This window comes from Capsicum annuum, unplaced genomic scaffold (genome assembly GCF_002878395.1).
Source record: "Capsicum annuum cultivar UCD-10X-F1 unplaced genomic scaffold, UCD10Xv1.1 ctg997, whole genome shotgun sequence".
In the NCBI taxonomy this organism is placed as follows: domain Eukaryota; kingdom Viridiplantae; phylum Streptophyta; class Magnoliopsida; order Solanales; family Solanaceae; genus Capsicum; species Capsicum annuum.
The window spans coordinates 2,552,308-2,559,864 of record NW_025896065.1 but is presented as its reverse complement, the minus strand read 5'-3'; positions in this window follow the sequence as shown (position 1 = coordinate 2,559,864).

Genomic DNA, 7,557 nt, shown 5'->3' with positions numbered 1-7,557 from the left:
TGAGTTGTTGAAGAAGCTCCAATAATTGTCTCAAATTTTCTTGCATCAAGAACCTAATGTTCAGACCATTACTGTTTATCTGTTTCTCAACATCAACAGTATTAAAATTGTTCTTGACTTGAGCAGATCCTTGATATTTTTTTTGCTTTTAAACTTAAAATTAATAGAAAATTCATGAACTCTATAGCATTTGTCCACTGCATGAACAGTTTTCTTACATCAACTACAAATTAAATCATTTTTCTTAAAATTAAAATCAGGCTTTTATGTCATATAATCATTAATTTTTTTTTCTCTGAATTGACTATAGGTAAAAAAAAAATGATGAATCGCCAGAGTAAATTGTTGAAACATGAATTTTTCTTTATTTTTATCTTGAATTATGAGTGAATAAACCTATCTAATAGAAGGAGAATGAGAAGACAACAATATATTGCTTTCACACTTATAAAAACATCATTTAGTCCTATCATGAGCTGGAACAATCTTTCATCTTGACATTGCCTTTCGTACTTTTTCCCTTGCACCACACTCACAAACACATGAACAAATTAAAAATGTATTCAAGGAATTCAATTCATCCTATAAGCTTTTCAGTTTAGTGAAATTAATTGAAACACTTGTGTTTACCTGAGTGATTTCACTTAACTATTTTTGAAGTTGAAATAACTTGGCTTAACTTGTCTGGTCAAATCTTTTTTCAAGGTCCTTCCACAGATCTTTTGGACTGCTAGAGTATAGTATTTCTTTTGCAATTTTCTTTGAGAGGGAGTTGAGTAGCCATGACAGCATCATGTCGTTATACCCATTTCAAGCATTGTGCATATTAAAATTTGCGGAAGAAAAAATCAATGACTCATAAAAAAATCTCAATTTATTCTTGACTAAAAGAGCTATTATTATTGACCTTCTTCAACTTCCATAACCTTTGCTATTAAAAGTAGTGAAAATGAGATTCATCCCCGAATAATTCGAAGATTGAAGATAGTAAAGGTGATTTTAATCAACTATCTTAATTGTAAAAGATTCATCAATTGAAACAACTCCATCGTTCAGTGTGGTCTTTGCTTTTTCATCAGAGAGTTGAACAGTGTTGGTAATAATAAAAAAATAAAAATTGTATACAAAGTGATTGAAACCAAGGAACAAATGTGAAAATTGAGATAAGATGATTGAGATCAGCCTTGCTCTGATTCCATGATTGAAAAAAAATTACAAAAAAGAAAGACAAAAAAATAGCGAAAAAATTTCTTCTCCTTTTTTTTGAATGAATAATAGTTTTGTACAATGACCTATATGTACAAGTAAAGAACCGACTTACGCACTCCTAAATAAGGTATAAAATAACTAAGAGAATACACTTCTAAATAAGGTAGAAAATACTATTTAATAAAGATATGCAAAAGATTTACTTAAGTTATACGAAAGAAATAAAATACAGAAAAAGAATAAAATAACTAAAAATTACATATATACACAAGGTAACTTTACCTTATTACATAAAATTCCATATTGGAAAAGAAATTACAAAAATTCCAAAGTAATTACTTACATCCCGTAAATTCACTCTTTCTCTCTCATCCCCCTCATACATATTAAAATACCATACTTTGCTCCTATTTTAGTGCACTGATTTCTGCTGCATATATGTACTCTTTTATTTACGCCTACAATCAAGCTAATGTAATATTAATACTCTCTCATCCCCTCCTATTTGCGTCACTTTTATAATTGAAATTGAAGATGTATACTTTCAATTCACGTAATAAAGGAAATTGAATCATTCTTTTTTCTTATTATCGTGTAGCCAATGTAATGTTACAATAGCATAATTTTTCCTAAAAATTATTATAATCTTGTATATAATTAATATATAAGGTAAATATTTTATATGTATAGTGTGATATTATACATTTTGAAAGATTATATTTTAATGTATAAGTTATAATATATCGGACATTATATATTAGTTATTTTTTGGAAGACTAGTGTATAATATAATTCTTCTACTATATATTTCATTATGTTATATATTAAGAAGTTCTTATTACATTTAAGAGGTATTTTATGTATTATTTGGTATTATACAATTAGAAAGAATTAATATTGTATATGGTTACATTATACCTTCTGATAAGGATACAAAAGTATACATGTTTAATGTTAATACTTAAATGTATAGTATGACATTATACATTACTGTAAATTATTTTTTAAACGTATAATGTGCCCACATACATGTCCAATTGTTGTATAATGTTATCTTTAATACCTATCAGTTTTCTGCTATCTTTTTCTCTCTTAGTTTTAGCTTGCTTTTATTTTTTCAGGGCATGAAATACCGTATTAATAAATTTCGAAAATTGTTTCTTCAAATTCATGTAAACCCTCACTCCATTGTCATTCCTTATGATAATGGGAGAAGAATTACCTTTAAGAATGTATTTTACTTTAATTCTTTTACGAACTTCTTCAATATTCAATTTCATCGCGATCGTAGCAATCAATTTCAAGAAGATTATACGTTCCGAAACAATAATTGCATCACTTTTGTAGGATTGATAAATAATTTTTGACCCCCAAATATCGAAATGACACAACAATATGGAGATGTTCATATCTTTTTTTTCGAGAATTGAAGAAAGAAGACGACAACTTTTTTTTCCAAGAACGTAATTCAACAATGAGAACAATTAACAGTGATGTTTAAGAATTTTTTTGAATTTAAATTTCAGTTACTGTATTTAATCATACATCACATAATGATAGGTAATTAATGGATTTAATTAAGACAGAGAAAAATAGTATCTGATTTCTCTTTCCATAAATATAGGCAAATCTATTTTATCATACATTCCAGCAATGTATAAGGGCCTACGTCATGTATAAGTATATTTTACAAATTAGGGAGAGAGAAAGCCTAACATAATTATATGTAAATACTTTCACTATAAAAGAGATTTAGGTTGTTTATATTCAATGATTTTCTGAAGTTTAGACGAAATTAACATGTTAAGGTAGGCCCAAGCCATGTAGTTCATCATCGAATAATGTTGCAGCAAGCCCAAATCATGTACTGCAGTAGGCAAAAAATAAAGGCAAAAGAACACTCTATAGATAAACCTTTTTAAAACAAATAGCCCAAGTTTGAAAACTTTTCAAAAAGTGGTCAGTCGGATATACTATTTCCACTTTATAGCCATTTCTTAATTTGGGTCATTTTGACCTACGTAGTTTATATACAGTCCATATACAATACTGATACAGTCTATATACAATACTGATACAATATTCAACTTGGACAATTCGGCCCTTTTAAAAATATTTCATTTTTTTTTGTTATAAATTTTTAACTAATCACATATTCTGCTTTTTTATTGTTTAGAAATAATAATTAAATTATATAAAAATGATATAATTGTTAAATAGAATATATATCTATATAAGATATATGTATAGAAATTGTATAGTTCTATCAAATATGTATATGTATAAAATATACAGAAAATGTATGAAAATTATATAATTATTGTATAAAACGTGTAAAAAATAATGTACAATTATTGTATAAATTGTGTATCAAAACTGTATAATTTTCGTATAGAATATTTATATGTATAAGATTTGTATAGAAACTGTATAGAAGGTGTGTAGAAACGGTATAGAACAAGCAAGTAAATTGAAATGGCTAGAAAGTAAAATTTAAATTTCATGACCATTTTCATGAAAATAATTTAATTTGAAGTATCGTTTTTGTCCTTTCCTAAAAATAAAACGGGTGGACAACTCCAGTCCAATAAAAAAAATACTGTATTTTCAGAAGTACACGCATATTTATGTATAGGTTGAGTGTTGATACATTAACACGTTAACTTTGACACTCTTGCTATTTGTCGTAATGTGTTAGCTTTTTAATTTGTTTTCAAATAAATGATAATTTAAATAAGCAAGAAGGCATTAACACTGTTTTTTTATTTTATTTTATTCATTCATTTTAGGGGTGTGCATCAGTCGGTTCGGTTCGATTTTACATGTTATTGATTCGGTTTATCGGTTTTCAATTTTAAATATGTAAAATCAATAACCAACCAATAAGATATTTTCTTATCGGTTTCGGTTTATCGATTTTTGGTCCTTAACGGTTTGGTTTTCGGTTTAACCAATAAGAAAATACTTATAAAATAGAAATAGTAACAACTAACATAAAAAAATGAAATCTTAATTACCACCAAAACCTACGCAATGCATTTTAGTTTACAAGAATCTTCAAACTTGAACTGAATGTTAGTTAGGAAAAAAATTGAATCCTAATTGTTGGAAGCTATAAATGCTTCAAACTTTTTATTACGATAATAGTCAAACTTTATATTGTGCCTTTGTTGCACTGAATAGGTTAATACTTTGTGAATCATTGAATTATGAATTAGTAGTGCATATAATCTATATACATACACATATCTATCTGTTTGTCCGTTTGTCTGTTTGTCTGTCTATCTAGATAGATAGATAGATAGAGAGATTTAAATATATAACATAAATAGGGATAAAACAATAACTTAGTGATCCTTATTGGGTTATCGGTTTTACCAATAACCCAATAAGCTAAAACCGATACCGAACCGTTTACCCAATAATTTTTTTTTATAAAATCAATAAAAAATCGTTAACCCGATAACCCAATAACATTTTTATCGGTTTGATTTATCGATCAGTTCGATTTTTTGCACAACCCTAATTCAGTTTGTTTTCAAATGAATGATAATTTAGATAATCAAGAAGAAATAGCACAGTTCTTTCAATTTTATTCTTCTTTAAATAATGTATTCATATAATTATTCTCTCCGTTCATTTTTATTTGTTATTTATTTTAATAGTATTCATTTTGATTTAGCACTTTTAACATATCAAGAATTTTTTTTTTTTCATATTTTACCCCAGGCATAAATTACTTATTTTTCAATATCCAGCACTAAACATCAATTAATAGCAGTAGTCTAGTAGAATAGTCATATCAATTATTATTTTCTTAATGGACGTGTCAAGTCAAAATGTGATAAGTAAAAATGAACTAAGAAAGAAACTACTACTAAAATGTTGTACTTTTAAAGATATTTATTAATGAAAAGTTAGTAAAAACGTTTTTGTTTTTCAAAAATGAATAATTTCTTAAGGGGTGTGCTTAAGATAAAAACACAACTTACTTTGGAATGGAAGAAATATTATTTTTCTTTCCAATGACGTTGTTCGAGCTAGCTTTAGCTAACTTTTTTTCGTCTATCAAGATTGGTATGTATTGACTATAGACACCTAATTTCGTCCCTCCCCGATGTCGTTTTTACCCATTTTTTTTCTTTTTTTTTTCTTTTTCCTACCATGTACCCTCAACCTTCCCCCCGATTTTAAGATGCCTAAGTTCGAGAAGTATGCAGGACACGGCGATCCCGTGGCATACTTAAGACGTTATTGCAACCAGTTGAGGGCTGCAGGAGGAAAGGAAGAATTGCTCATGACCTTCTTTGGCGAGAGTCTTTCAGATCTGGCCTCAGAATGGTTTATTGATCGAGACATCAATAAATGGAATAGCTGGAATGATTTGCCTCCTTAATTTGTTCAACATTTTCAGTATAACATCGACCTGATTCCGGATGAAAAATCCCTGGTAATTATGAAGAAAAAGAGCACTGAAGGTTTCAGAGAATACGCGATAAGGTGGCGTGAACAGGCCGCTAGGGTAAAGCCTCCAATGAAAGAAAGTAAGTTGGTAGAAGTTTTTATTCAGGCACAGGATGAGACCTATTTTTAAAATTTACTTCCGGCAATAAGAAAATCTTTTATGGAAGTCCTCAAAATGGGGGAGATGATAGAGGACGGAATTAAGACAGGCCGAATAGTGAGTTTTGCCGTATTAAAAGCCACCACACAAGCGATTCAAGGTGGATCTGGCACATTTGGAGGTAAAAGGAAGAAAGAGGATGTGGCGACTGTCGTAGCAGGAACCCATTCCTATCCTAAAAGACCACCTCGCCCCTTTCCCCAATCCCAAGCCCAAGTCTACGCCCAAGCTCCATATATTCCTCCCCACCATTACTATCCTCCAAAAAACCCTTTATATTCCATTCCACCACCCCCTTACCCAGTATATAGCGCGCAGCCATATGCCCAAACCCCTTCTTACCCGCAGTGGCGTGCGCAAGCTCCACCAAATTGCCCATTCGCTCCACCAAATTACCAAAACCCCTCCAGACCCAGTTTTCAGCCTAGGCCCGAGTATAAGAAGGAGAAGGCGGTCAAAAATCAATTCACACCTCTTGGGGAGTCATATGCTAGCTTGTTTGATAGGTTGAGAAAGTTGAAGGTTTTAAGCCCAATTCAAGGAACGCTTTCAAATCCACCGTCGAGGAATCTCGATTATTCTTTAAGGTGTGCGTACTGTTCTGATATGCTAGGCCATGATATTGAGAAATGCTGGCATTTAAAGAGAGCTGTCCAAGATTTAATTGACATGAATCAGATGCTGGTCCAGGCCCCGGAAGGCCCAAGCATTAACCAGAATTCGTTGCCAACTCATGCTGAAGCCAATATGTTAGAATTGATATATGATGGGAAAGAGTCTTCGAGGGGTTATAAGCCTATTTTCAAGATACAGACCATTGAGGAGAAATCGATGAATGTAGCGGAGTCTTTGAAAGCATTGTCATTAAGCCAGGAAGGAATGAGAGAAGATAAAGTCCAAGAAAGCACAAAGAAACCCCTGATCATAGTAAAAGGTGCCAGAAGGTATGTTGATTTAAGCCAGGATAAACCAAAGTTGACAGTGGTGGGAGCTCTGAGTTAGCCCATCTTGATGGTAAAAGGAGCACTGGCAGTGCCTATTATCCTCAAACCGGTGACCCAATCTCCGATAGTTGAGACGAAAAGGGTTTCCTGGAATTATGGGCAAGCTGTGATGATCTATCACGGGAAAGAAGTTGTGGAAGATGTAGATGAGGTAGGAGGTTTGACTAGGTCAGGAAGATGCTTCATGCCTGAAAGCTTAAGAAAGTTCAAGCCAATGACGAATAGACCGTCATCTATCAAAAAACCTATCACCAAAGAGGAAGCCGAAGAATTTTTGAAAAAGATGAAATTTCCATAGTATTCAATATTAGACCAGTTGAAGAAAACCCCTGCTCAAATTTCCCTTTTATCTTTGCTGTTGCACTCCAAGGAGCATCGAGATGTTTTACTGAAGGTATTAAATGAAGCATATGTTCCAAGGGAGATTACAATCAACAAGCTTGAAAAAATGGTTGGAAAAATCTTTGAGTTCAATCGGATCATCTTTTCTGACGATGAATTGCCTGTTGAAGGTACAGGGCATAACCGGGGCCTTTACATTACAGTGAAGTATGAAGATTTCTACGTCACTCATGTTATGATTGATGGAGGTTCAGGTGCAAATATTTGCCCTATTTCTACTTTGCAAAAGTTGAATATTGGTGTTGACAGGATCAGGCCCAACAATGTATGCGTTAGGGCTTTCGACGGTGCAAAATCAAATTCCATTGGCGAAATAGA